Source organism: Lathyrus oleraceus, chromosome 1, assembly GCF_024323335.1.
Source record: "Lathyrus oleraceus cultivar Zhongwan6 chromosome 1, CAAS_Psat_ZW6_1.0, whole genome shotgun sequence".
In the NCBI taxonomy this organism is placed as follows: Eukaryota; Viridiplantae; Streptophyta; class Magnoliopsida; order Fabales; family Fabaceae; genus Lathyrus; species Lathyrus oleraceus.
This window is the reverse complement of record NC_066579.1, coordinates 338,161,000-338,175,732: the sequence shown is the minus strand read 5'-3', so window position 1 is coordinate 338,175,732 and position 14,733 is coordinate 338,161,000.

The following is a 14,733-nucleotide window of genomic DNA, read 5'->3' as shown; positions in this document are numbered from 1 at the left end:
GACTAGCATTAACATATTTGCATATCATTTTAGGACATTAGGCATTTCATATTGCATATCATGTGGTTACATAGTGCAAGCCATCTTCCCAAGTCTTAATCAGGAGATGAGGAAGTTCAAAGGTGCAAGCTAGGGTTTAATGACTGATCATGGGCCATCTGAGGATTGGACTGTGAATTAGGGTTTCATGATTTCCAAGGATATTGGTCTTCATCTTGTTTGAATTGATACATCATCATCATCATGGTTGGGTGTCATCAGAAGATTGAAGAAGATTCCTTGAGATTAGGGTTTTGACCACTGGTCAACCCTAATCAGTTGTATTGGGCCAATCAAGGCTGGATCAGGAGATGGGGTTTATGATGGTTATGAGGTTCATTCTATGATTATATGGTGATTATTGAGGCTAGGGTTTCACCCTGGAGCCATTTCAGTTGGAAATTGGGGTTCAAATTGATCTATGCATTGCCAAATTCATCTATCAGATGAAAAGTCAACTGTGGTCAACTGTACATGATCAGAGGAATTTGGAGGTGGAAATGAGTTGAAGACATTTCATTCATGTTGGAACAAGTGATATTTGACATCTCAAAGCTTAAGAATGAAGAAAATCAAGTCAGGACAAAAACTGCCAAAAATAGCAAGTGACTTGTAACTGAAGTTTCCAAAAATGGAAAGTTTTGACCTCAAAAACAGAAGTCCAAGGAAGCTTCAAATGAAAAATTGTTCAACATGACAGTTTTAGATCTTGCTCTCACCTTTCCAAAAAGTCCAAGAACTTGAAAATCCAATGTACGGTTTGCAAAATATGGCTCAGTGAATTTCAGAAAAGACCCGTAATCAGGAGGCCATAACTACCACATACTTTGTCCAAATTGCAAGTTCTTTATATGCACAAACTCCATTTGACATGTACATTGAGGGTGCATCATTAGATTTGTTCAAAAATGGCCAAGGCAAAAAGTCACTTTTCAACTGGACAGCTGAATTGGACCAGGGGCAAAATTGTCCAAATGTCAAAATAATTGGAATTTTTGAATGGGACTTTTTCCAACACCTCAGGAATGGCATTTTAAGTGTGTTTGAATATTCATTTCATGGCTAAGGCATGTAAATTGGATTTTGGCTTGGAAAATGAAATGCTAAAATTGGACATTTTGCAAATACAAGGTGAAATTGAGAAATACTCCACCAATTGGAATGAAACAAGTTTCTACAGTCCACATATGATATTTAGAAGGTGTATGTGCTGTCACTGAGGTGGCATGAGCTGTCTAAAGGAATTGACCATTTTGCCCTCACTTACAAAATTACCATTTCACTTAACATGTCAAAATTGTTAATTAAGTGGATTAGTGATGGATTAGTGCAATGTATATATTCATAATCACTCCATAATCATAACTGAATCTCACAATTACCAAAGTTGGATCTGAAATCATCACAATTCTCTCCAAACCCTCAAGAACACCAAAAGCTTCAATCTCATCAAACTTCATCAAATCTGAACCAAATCACGAAATTCCTTTTGCATTCAACTCACATCATCTTCTCCTCCATCTGTTTGTGATCAAGAACCTCAAAAGTTTGGCCAATCGCAACTGTCATGCTTGAACTCAACAATGGAGTTTTCACCATTTTTGCATTTGGATCGTGTTTAAGCCAATTTAACTTCTTCAATCATCGCTTTGGACGTTAGGCTGCATCTGTTTTCATGATTCGAAGTTTAAAGCTCGCGGATTACTTGTTGCCGTCGAATTAAGGTGCGAATTCGAGTTTCATTATTTCTTGAATTGAGATATGGTTTTTGTAGTTTATTCATTGCTGAGCATGTTGCAATTCGTAGTTTTCGATTTGGTTGATTGTAGAATGAGATATAGCGATTTTTAGTTTTGAATGTGAAACTTCAAACGCTCGATCCGGAATATTTAGGAAGAATTAGTTGAAATCAAGTTCATATTTGAGATCCTGGCGTCGAGACCTTTCCAACGCATATTCGATTGTAGATTTTCGTTGAGTTTTGGTGTTCATCATGTTTACGCCATTTCCGGAAAATCTGGGGAAGAAGACGCTGGCTTTCTGTAGAAAACAGTGTTCAATCCAATTTTTGGTTTGAAAATTTGAATACCGTGTTTCCCTCCACCGCGCCAAATATTACAGAAATGCCATTGTGTAATTTTAATTTAATTCAAATAATTCTTAAAAATTCATAATGACCTTAAAAAATTCATAAAAAATTGTAGAAAATTCAGAAAAATATGGAGATTTTTTCCTTGACTTTGTTGACTTGTGTAGGATTTTTTTGACCTATTGGTCAAAGTTGTGCTTGGCAAATATTTTATTTGGCATAGGCTTTTCTAATGTATGTCACATTTTGATACATTTTGGCAATTTGATCATGAAATACTCATATCATAAAATAAATGGCTGAAAATTTTTGTGGTGGTTCTTGACTCATTGAGGATTATTTATATGTAAATTTCATGAATTTTTGATACCTGGTTAGAGAGCAGCAAATTCTGGAACTTAGGTGTGACAATTTGTGTCACACCTCTTGATGTCAACTTGTTGAATTTAATTGGATAACCTATGCATGTTGGAATTGGCTGAAATTTTGCATGATGACTTGTTGATATGTTAGGATGTTGCATGAATTTTTGTGGAATTGTTCATTGCATTTTCAATTTAATCTTGATTTTTCATTTCTGGTGATTGATTGTGCAAGTCCATGGGACATAGGTTGGTAATTTGATTGGGAAATCCTCATATTGTATTGTATGGCCATGAAATTTGATATGCATGAACTAGACACATTGTGTGACCTCCCTGTTTTGGTCTCATCCATTTCTTTTTAGTTTCCAATGAGATATGAATTTTTGAAGTGGATGTATGCATTGATGGTGTGAATTGGAGCATGAAATTGTGTCTGTTTTTGTTGATTTTCATTGACATGGTTCTATTTGCCCAATTGAGCTCAAATTTTACATGGTAGACCTTGATTGCCCCCTGTTTAGGTGTATTTAATTTGAGATTTTTTTGATTTATTTTGATAGGGATTTGAATGCAATACTTCTGTTTGTATGCTTGGTGGTTCATTTGACCTCATATGGATTGTTTTGTGCATGAATTGAACATGATGGATGATATAAACATGAGACCAATGATGTTTGATCTTGTTTGATGTTAATTTGATGTTGGATGGTGGATACCTTGCTGTTTTAACTTTTTTCTTGCTTTTGGACCCTAGGCTTGGCCTAGTGGTCTAGTTGCTAATATTTGCTTGATTTTTCAGGATCAAAAAAGCAATGTACATGGAGAATGATTCAAATCAATTTTGATTGATGTTGTTGATGTTTGTACACTAACATAGCATTGTTTTGTAGGTGTTGAAGCTTGGGCTTAAGCCTTGAGCTTGCCTTGTGTTGTGCATAGTTTGTTTAAGCTGGTTAACTGTTTATTGTTTACAGTTTGTCTGATTGAGTACTAACTGTGTTTGATTGTTTCCAGGTACTTTAGTTGCTCAGTTCCTTGTGAACTTTTGCTTTGCGTTGCTTAAGCAACTTGCATTGAGGTAGGTCTCCTTGACTTCATGTAGTCTGGAGACCCGGCTGTTACCGGGCCGGGCAAATAAATGTCTGAAGTCCTCCTTAAGAGGCAATGATTGTGTATGTTTATTTTTCAAGCCCAAGCAGGAAAAGTCCTTCAAGTAAGGCAATTGGTGGAAGGTAGGGACAAGCAACCTGTCCCCCACTATTCAGTTGAGTCTTCTCCTTGCTCCCATTACATGGTTGTAGCATTGAGATCCAAGCCCAAGATCCCGTGCAGTGCACATTGTGTCAGAGTCATCGAGTATAGAAGGGTTCCCCTATTCTGGACCCATGCTCATTTGTCAGCTCTCCCTGGTTAGGGATAAGAGCTGTGAGGTCTCATCCTCACTTCATCCCATCATCTGCTTCACCTTAGCCTCGTAATGGCAAGGTTAAGAGCAAACACGGCCTGTACAGACGATTGCTTAGGCAGTCAAACCTGATTGATTGAGCCCCTTGTTTGGCTATAGTGCGTGTTATGTGGATATCTGATTGACATGTGTTGTTTGAGATGCCTGTTCTCATTTGATATACTTGTATGCTTGTGTGCTAGCTTCTTTCCTGGTTAGGTTAGTTGCTTATGCAAGTAGGATAGAAAACCGAACTTAGGGTTAACGATGCATGACAACATTAGGCTCGAGTCTCAGCTCCCTAGTCGTGTGTCTTTCCCCGGTTTCTGGTTAGCAATTTAGTCCCTTTCAGGGGAACTACATCGCCCTGATCCTCGTGCCAGACGAGGTATGTAGGCAGGTGGTCGTGCGAGACCACTCCGGGCGCCTTTTTTTCTTTTTTGCGTGTGTTTGTATGTTTGTTTGTTGTATGCTATTGATTGTTTGGGTTCGGATGCTGACGTAAGTCCAGGATTGGCTGTCGGGCTCCATGTTTGCCCTTTTGAGTGCGTTTTGGTTCGGATGCCGACGTAATTCCATCCAGTGGTTGTCGGGCTCCATGTTTGCCATCTGTATGATTGTTTTGTGTTGTTTGGCGTGCGTAAGCCGAACTACAGAGGCTCTGATTCTTGTTTCAGACAAAATATGTAGGCATAGGGTGCGATACCCTATCGAGCTCGTTCCTCTTAACCCCACCTGCGCTCCCCGTGTGTGTGTGTGATGCATGTTTAGCAACCTATTCTTATTTCTAGGACGTGGATCCCGTCGAGTACGACGGACGTGAGGGGTGCTAATACCTTCCCCTTGCGTAACCGACTCCCGAACCCATTCTCTTGGTCGCGAGACCATTTCCTTTCCAGGTTTCTCTGAGCGTTTCCTTTCCCTATTTTTGGGATAAATAACGTTTAGTGGCGGCTCTGTGTTTTATTTCTTTTTCGCTCGCCGGTTTTTTCGCAGGATGCGACAGCTGGCGACTCCACTGGGGAATCTGTTACATGTTGACCTATGCTGGTCCATGGTCCCTAAGCGAGTCTCTCCTAGCGCTTTAGGATAGGTTTGGTTGCTTGTGTTGTTTATTTATTGCATTTAGTTATTCTAACCATTGTTTATATTTGCATTAAATATGTGCATGCATCATTACTGTCATGTTGCCATCTTCCTCTGCAGGTGGTTCTGTTGTTTGGGGTGGGCGTTCTGAGTGGGGCTAAAACCCAGGCCCGAGTGTACACCTAGGATTAGTGTGGTCTCATGTCGCTCATGTGTCGGTTGGGCATATTGTTGCGACGTGACATACCACAAGTCGGACGAGGTTCATCTGAGAAGTGCTCTTCCAGTGGGGTTCTCCACTTTGGTTGGGTTATCTCTTTTGGGCTGTTGACTCTGATGACCGATCATTTCCCGGATCTTTGGTTTAGACGATCTTAAGGGAACTACAATGGCACACCCGAAAGGGCAAACCCATTGAGTATCTCCGCCCGATTGTCGAGACTATTATCCGCCTTAGGGTGACCTGATTAGAATTTACCTGTGAGGGGAGGGTTGAATTGTTCGGATGCATAATCAGATGGTGACTTTTGGTTCCGTGGATCAGAGTCATATTTATAAGTCGGATTTATGGTCATTTATTGCCGAGACGCCGGAGTGCTGTCCGTGATTTATCAGTGGGGATCCGTTTATTTCAGGATTCCCCGGGCCGAGATATTTATCAGTGGGGATCCGTTTATTTCGGATTCCCTGGGCCGATTCAGATGGTGATGGTGTGTCTGCTCAGAGACCAGTGGTGATGATGATGTATCTGTCTTCCGTTTATTTCGGAACCCTTGAGTAGGATTTGTGGTTAGTCAGACTTCAGATGGTCGTGATCAGTCCAGGGATCCGAGTTGTGGGTCAGAGCAACAGAAGATCAGATGACTGGGAGGATGGCACAGTGCATTGCATTCATACATCATCCTCATTTTGCATCCATCTGCACCAGACTTACGTCTAGCCATATGGGGAGTATGATGGATTGAGAATCTGGTTGAGAGACATCTGAATGTCAGAATGTTATTGGTGAAATATTATCTGTCTCGATGAAACCAGAATCAAAAGACAGAATCTTCCTCATATGGACAGACGTTGCATTCATGCATATTAACCTGTTTGCTGTTTTGCAGGAATCATTGCTCGCGCTCGTAGAACCGTACCTTTGCACTCAACACGCCCTCACAGATATTATACCAGAAGAAATACTCCCAGACTCATGGAACTTCCTAGCGCAGATATGCTCGAGCTGAAAGAGAAAATGAATGAGCTGATCAACATCATGCAAGGCTTTGCAGTTGGTCAGAAAGCTCTGGCAGATAAGGTCGAAAAGCTCGAGCGGGCTTCAGCTGCTAACAGTGTAGTTAACCTGGATGGTGTCTCCAATCAGGGGCTGGGTGGATCCAGAGACGGTGAAAAAAGAGCAACAGTTGGTGTGGTGAATAATGCTGGTGCTGGTGGCCAACCGGGGCAGAATCAGAAAGACAATCTTTTGCCTCCGTTCTATGGGTTTGATGAAGACCAGGAGGAAGACCGAGAAGCTGATCAATTCTCAATGCACAACGATCCATTTGGGCAGTACAATACCCAGCCACAAAGCAAAGAGATCCAGTTGCTGGCAGAGAAGGTAAAGGCTCTGGAAAGCCATGCTACTCCGGGGTTTGTCAACATGTCCAACATGGGGCTGGTTGAGGGGATTGTGATCCCACAGAAGTTCAAAGCGCCCGCATTTGACAAGTACAACGGGAGTTCTTGCCCAGAGACTCATCTTCAAGCTTTCGTCCGTAAGATCTCTGCGTACACGACAGATTAGAAACTGTGGATGTACTTCTTCCAGGACAGTCTGTCTGGAGGATCCTTGGAGTGGTACACCAAGCTGAAATCTGCTGACATCAAGGGTTGGCAAGATCTGGGAGATGCTTTCTTTAAACAGTATCAGTTCAATGCTGATATGGCCCCGAGTCGTACCCAGCTGCAGGGTATGTCTCAGAAGAATACTGAAGGGTTTAAAGAGTATGCTCAAAGATGGAGGGAGTTGGCTGCCAGAGTGCAACCTCCTTTGGTGGATCGGGAGATGTCTGATCTCTTCATGGGTACTTTGCAAGGGGTCTTTGCCGAGAGAATGGTGGGTTGTCCCGTCACCAACTTTGCTGATATTGTGGTGGCGGGTGAGCGAATTGAAAGTTGGCTGAAAATGGGGAAGATCCAGGGTGGTAATGCTTCGTCATCGGGATCAAAGAAACCATTCGGGAACGGTCAGCGCAAGAATGAGGGTGACTCGAGTGCTGTGTATGAGCAAAGAGGATATAGTGGGGGTCGTTATTATCAGCATGTTGTTGCGGTAAACATCCCTGCTGGTAATCAGTCAGCCAGACAGCAACGTCAGCCACCGCAATCGAGAGCCGGGTACCAGGTGAAAGGGAAAGGAGTTGATCGTCACTTCGACAAGCCGCCCGTGTCATATGCCGTGCTGTTCAAAAAGTTGAGGGATTTGGGGTTGGTCCAGCCGAGGGCGATGGTTCCGATAAGAACAGATCAGTGGCCTCCCGATTACGATGAGAATGCCAAGTGTGAATTTCATTCTGGTACGCAGGGGCATAACATTGAGGGCTGTAGAGCATTCAAGAATGTCGTCCAAGATCTGGTGGACTCCAAAGCTATCAATTTTGCGCCGTCACCGAATGTTAATGCTAATCCCATACCGGTCCATGGTCAAGCGACGGTGAGTGCAATTGCTGAAGATTCAGATTACACCCGGGCAGTGGGTGGAAAGACCAACAGTGACTGTAAGCTGGATGGTTGGGTAAAACCGTGTGCACCGGGGCAGCAAATCCTGAACTGGAGGGTTTGAAAGATCAACATTGTTACTCATCTGGAAGAGTATTATTTCTTGTTTTCAGTTTATATGCATGAAAGCCATACGTGTTGCCCGACACGTAATGGTTCATTGTAAGGGCCACCTCATGTTTAAATTTGCATTTCTGCATCATTAATAAATGGATGTTTTTCAGTCAAAAAACGGTGTTCCCTGTTTTTCAATTATTTTTGCAGTTTAAAAACAAATAAAAATGGCAATGTTTATTTTCATTTTTCATCTTTTTTTGATTTGTCTCGTCCCAACTTCAAAAATAATTCTCCGGATCTCGTTGATAACAATTTGGTTACGCCCTCATATGACTTCGACAATCCGAGCGATCAGGCTGAAGAAGAAAGCGAAGAAGATTGTGATCTGCTGGAATTAGCCAGATTGCTGAAACAAGAGGAGAAGGTGATTCAGCCGCTCGAGGGCGGGAAGGAAAAATTGGGGCCGTTTCAGAGGCAAGCCAAAAGCAGGATGGTAGGCTTGTTGAAAGAGCATATGAATGTTTCTACTTGGTCACGTCAGGATACGCCAAGGTCAAACACCGATGTCGTTGCTCACAAGCTACCATAGAGAGAAGACTGTCCTCTAGAGAAGCAGAACGCCAGTGCCTATATCAGAGAGCCATGGTGACTTTGTTTCATGACATGATTCATCATGAAATCGAATGCTATGCTATGACATGATGGCAAAGTCCCAAACAGACGAGGGGCATCTGGCAGACTGGGGCCAGGTCGTTTGACCAAGTTGAGATAATTCAAACTGAGGTTGAATTCGAGTAAGTGCACTATCAGAGTGCAGTCCGGTAAGATGTTGGGGTTCATTGTAAGGGAGGAATCGAGGTTCACCCTGCTTTAAAAAAAAAAAAAAAATGCCTGAACCGAAAGAGAAAGAAAAAGAGGTTCGTGGTTTCTTAGAAAGATTGAACTACCTGTCATGGTTCACATCTCATCTAACGGCCACGTGCGAACCTATATTCAAGATGTTGAAAAAAAGATCAAACGGTCAGGTGAAATAATGATTGCCAAGGGGCATTGAAAAAAAAAGAGAATAAGTTGCAGGAACCTCTGATTCTGATGCCTTCTGTGAAAGGAGTAATTGTTAATCTGTACTTGACAGCCTTCGAGGGGTCTACGAGGTGTATTGGGTCAGCATGACGAGTCTTGTCGAAAAGAGCATGCAATTTACCTTAGCAAAAAGTTTACCGACTGTGAAACAGTACATTCACTGTTCGAGAAAACTTGATGTACTTTGGCATAGGCTGCTCGCCGACTGAGACAGTATATGCTGGTTCATACCATTTTGTGGATTTCCGAGATGGATCCGATCAAGTATGGGGTTTGAGAATCTAGCATCGATCGGACGGGTTATGAAAAGGCGAAAGAATGTTGACTGATTTGTGATCCGCTCAGAAAGCAATCAAGGGGTGTATTGTCTGATTACATCTCTTTGCAACCCATTGAGGATTATCAACCGATGAAGTTTGAGTTCCCTGATGAGGACATCTCGAGGTGCTCCAATCGAAAGATTGAGAGTGACCGATCCCGGAGGAGGGGCCTGACCCTGAATCCGAACGGATTCTGATGTCTGATGGGGAGGTTAAGGAGAATAAGATTTTGTTGCCCAGACAACGTTTGAATACACCAACGACGGTGTGATTGAGTAGGAAACTGGTATCCTGGGTATTGATCTTCGGTGTGTCTACTGGGGCAACTCCGTTCTCATTGGAATGGAGGCAGTATTACCTGTTGAGGTTCAAATTCCCTCTTTGAGAGTCCTGATGGACGTGAAATTGCAAGAGGCTGAATGGGTAAGGACCCGGTATGAAGAGTTGAGCCTGATTGAGGAAAAGAGGTTAGCAGCCATCTGTCATGGGCAGTGGTACCAGCAGCGGATGAAACGTACTTTTGACAGAAAGGTGCGACCTCGGGTATATCAAGTGGGTAATATGGTGCTGAAAAGGATCCTTCCTCCTCAAAACGATCGAAGGGGCAAATGGACACCGAATCATGAATCCCCAGCATGGTCAAGAAGGTTTTCTCTGATGGAGCCTTGTTGCTAACGACCATGGATGGCGAAGACTTTCCATCCCCTGTGGATGCGGACGCAGTTAAAAAATACTTCGTATAATTGACCCGCTGGACGAAAAGAACAAAATAGTCCAGGCAAAAATGGGCATCCCGGCGAACCAAAAACAGAATGAAAGGTTCGGGCAAAAATTAGGGATAAAAATGAAAAAATGTACACCCGGCAAGTCGAGAACCTGAAAAGGCGACTTGGGCAGAAAAGGGTATCCCGATGGACTGAAAACCCGAAAGGGCGGTCCAGGCAAAAGAGGGATTGAAACGAACAACTGCGTCTCGCATGATCGTTTGCGCTTTGGTTAAGGCATCATGGGTAATACCCGGTAGGGATCAGTCAGAATTGTCTTGTTCAGAAAGCAGAAAGCATGGAGAGTCTGAGGACATATGGGGTGTAACCGAGTTGGAACTCGATGAGATCACGGGTTTCACATTGCCATTAGGATAGATTTTTCCTTTTGTGCGCAATTACCTCTTTTCAGGAATTGCTTTCTTTTGTATTACTCATTTGAGTCACACTTTTCAAATCAATAAAATGCACATTCGGTCAAATAATTTTGTTTTTGTTTTTCATTGCCGTGTTGATTGCAAAAACATCCAATTATTTTTGATAAAGAATCTTTGCATTTTAACACATACAGGTTCCTTCCAATGCATGTTTATAAGATTGAAAGCTTGAAATCTTATTTGGAAGGTTGAGTGACCCAAGTGTTGAAATCTTGACACGCCTGGGGCACGGTTTTATCTGACGGTCTGTTTTGCAGGTACTGTTAGATATTCTTCACTCACTTGCAGGTTGTGGTGTGGAAGCTTTTGAAAACAGATCCCCAGAGAGTTCGCTCAGGGACGAATGAATATGAAAGAACGACGAAGACGTTGAGACGTACGACGTTCCTTGATGATAATCAAGAAGACTCTTCAAAGTCGGAAGATTGGAAAGTATGCAATTCCCCGCAGAGTTCGATCAGGGACGAAGGAGGAACGGAGAGACGACGAGAGACGCCCGACGACCATTGAAATTAATCAAGAAGACTCTTCAAAGTCGGAAAATTGAAAATTTATGTATAAATCCCAGGAGTACGTCTCTCGTCGAGTGCGGAACGACTTGGAATGCAAGATGATGGAGCAGAAAAGGTCCAGACGAGTCTGGGAGTTCTCAAAAGTGGAAAGCTGGTGCGAGATTAGGAGGTGGATACCTTGGTTCGATGAGTCGACAGGTGTTGTGCCAACTTTTCTTATTTCCCCAGCTAGTTCCCCGAGTGGAGCGGGTTTTTTCAATGACATATCTCTCCAACAGTGTTCATTCTACCAGTGGATTGAACGAGTTTCCGTAGCAGACGAATATCTGCATCCCCAGCCGAGGGTATCCTACATGTGGATTGATTGGGTCCTCCCCAGCGGAGTAGTTGTCGTTCCCCTAGCAGGGTCTGGATGGTATTCCCCCAGCAGGTTGAAGATTGCTCTTTTCCCCAGCGGGAGTATCTGTGAGGGTTCCCAAAGCAGAGTTGGGATCTATATCCCCAGCAAGTCAAAGACTGTGGTATTCCCACAGAGTGCAGTGAAGGATCTGTATCCCCAGCATGTCCTCGAGAGGGTGGGGTGCAAAGGAGGTATTCCCCAGCCTGTCCTCGAGAGGGTTGGGTGCAAAGGATCTGTATCCCTAGCAAGGGTTGTCTATTTCCTAGCAGCAGTGCTATCCCCGGCAGGGTGGAAATCGGAGCAGTGGCGAGTTCCTCAGCAGAGAGTCTCGTATTCCCCAGAAAATTCCCTTGAGGGGGATATTTTTATGCATTCATCATGTAGAATAAGCATTGCATATTGCATAGAAAAATAAATAATCGCGTAGCATTTCCATAATTATGGAGCATTACGCAGAAGAAATCAAGCATGCATCATTGCAAACGTCAGCTAGTCTCAAGCCGTGGTTACTGTTTGAGAGGTATTTTGCCAGAAAATGAAAGTGTTACTCCGAGTAGTATAGCCTCATGATTGGATCACAGGTATTGTCCCAGTGGTACGACACTGGAGAAGACTCCTTCCGTCGGACGGAGATGGAAAAGGGATGTATTCAATGCAACCCAAACTGTGGTTACCGCTTGAAGATTTGGGGTTCACCAAAGGTGAAGATGTTACTCTGAGGAGATTAGCATCACAACGTCAGATCAGCAATGTTCCCCAGTAGTGCGATATTGGAGGAAATGTTCCCGTCGGACAGAGATGGGGATACAGTCAGAAGACGTTACGCGATCAGCGCGATTCAAGCCGTGATTACCGCTTGAGGTTTGGTTTTGTCTGACAGCGAAGACGATGCTCCGAGGAGTTCAGCATTGTGAGTTTGGAACCACCGTTTCTTCCCAGACATCAGTAAGTGTTTGGTCGATTATTGTTTGATGTCTGTCCGCATCATTGTTTGATGTCTGTCCGCATCATTGTTTGATGTCTGTCCGCATCATTGTTTGATGTCTGTCCGCATCATTGTTTGATGTCTGTCCGCATCATTGTTTGATGTCTGTCCGCATCATTGTTTGATGTCTGTCCGCATCATTGTTTGATGTCTGTCCGCATCATTGATTGATGTCTGTCCGCATCATTGTTTGATGTCTGTCCGCATCATTGTTTGATGTCTGTCCGCATCATTGTTTGATGTCTGTCCGCATCATTGTTTGATGTCTGTCCGCATCATTGATTGATGTCTGTCCGCATCATTGTTTGATGTCTGTCCGCATCATTATTTGATGTCTGTCCGCATCATTGGTTGATGTCTGTCCGCATCATTGTTTGATGTCTGTCCGCATCATTGTTTGATGTCTGTCCGCATCATTGTTTGATGTCATGTCAACATCATTGTTCGGTGCCTGTAAACATCGAGTTTCCTCCCGGTCATTGGTTAATGTCTGGTCGAGCTTTTTTTGGTGTCAGTAAACATCATCGTCCGATGTTCAGTAAACGTCGAGTTTCTTCCCAGTCATCAGTTAGTGTCTGGTTGAAGGTGTACCCTCTGACGTGTTGCCCTTAGAGTGGTGATTAGTGAAGTTTCCGACTATCAGGTTGAAGCACTTATGGTATTCAGGCCAGTTTTTCGGAGTTCAGACCGAAGTGGTTTTCAGACCAAGAAGAAGAAAAGAAATTTCGGGGTTCAAGAAAATAAGAAAAAGAAGCAGAGAAACTTCGGGGTTCAAGAAAAGGAAAAAGAGAAAAGAAGAGTTGATAATCCCGAGTGGATGTGTGGTGTTCAGACCATGGTTATCCCTGCGTTACCATTTATTTTGGCATCCAGGTCGTCGGTTTTTCGAGTTTTCTTCGCCGATGCTGACAGGCGTTGTTAATTATTATCCCATCAGAGTGCAAATTGTTCGTCTGTTCTTGGTATTCAATCACTCTTCATCCTGATCATCCGAAATCCGAGGCTATTTCGTATCGACAGGTTCACAGTGGATTGAATAGGGGCAGCTGTAACACCTCAAAATTTGCCCTCCTCTCTTGGGACTAGCATTAACATATTTGCATATCATTTTAGGACATTAGGCATTTCATATTGCATATCATGTGGTTACATAGTGCAAGCCATCTTCCCAAGTCTTAATCAGGAGATGAGGAAGTTCAAAGGTGCAAGCTAGGGTTTAATGACTGATCATGGGCCATCTGAGGATTGGACTGTGAATTAGGGTTTCATGATTTCCAAGGATATTGGTCTTCATCTTGTTTGAATTGATACATCATCATCATCATGGTTGGGTGTCATCAGAAGATTGAAGAAGATTCCTTGAGATTAGGGTTTTGACCACTGGTCAACCCTAATCAGTTGTATTGGGCCAATCAAGGCTGGATCAGGAGATGGGGTTTATGATGGTTATGAGGTTCATTCTATGATTATATGGTGATTATTGAGGCTAGGGTTTCACCCTGGAGCCATTTCAGTTGGAAATTGGGGTTCAAATTGATCTATGCATTGCCAAATTCATCTATCAGATGAAAAGTCAACTGTGGTCAACTGTACATGATCAGAGGAATTTGGAGGTGGAAATGAGTTGAAGACATTTCATTCATGTTGGAACAAGTGATATTTGACATCTCAAAGCTTAAGAATGAAGAAAATCAAGTCAGGACAAAAACTGCCAAAAATAGCAAGTGACTTGTAACTGAAGTTTCCAAAAATGGAAAGTTTTGACCTCAAAAACAGAAGTCCAAGGAAGCTTCAAATGAAAAATTGTTCAACATGACAGTTTTAGATCTTGCTCTCACCTTTCCAAAAAGTCCAAGAACTTGAAAATCCAATGTACGGTTTGCAAAATATGGCTCAGTGAATTTCAGAAAAGACCCGTAATCAGGAGGCCATAACTACCACATACTTTGTCCAAATTGCAAGTTCTTTATATGCACAAACTCCATTTGACATGTACATTGAGGGTGCATCATTAGATTTGTTCAAAAATGGCCAAGGCAAAAAGTCACTTTTCAACTGGACAGCTGAATTGGACCAGGGGCAAAATTGTCCAAATGTCAAAATAATTGGAATTTTTGAATGGGACTTTTTCCAACACCTCAGGAATGGCATTTTAAGTGTGTTTGAATATTCATTTCATGGCTAAGGCATGTAAATTGGATTTTGGCTTGGAAAATGAAATGCTAAAATTGGACATTTTGCAAATACAAGGTGAAATTGAGAAATACTCCACCAATTGGAATGAAACAAGTTTCTACAGTCCACATATGATATTTAGAAGGTGTATGTGCTGTCACTGAGGTGGCATGAGCTGTCTAAAGGAATTGACCATTTTGCCCTCACTTACAAA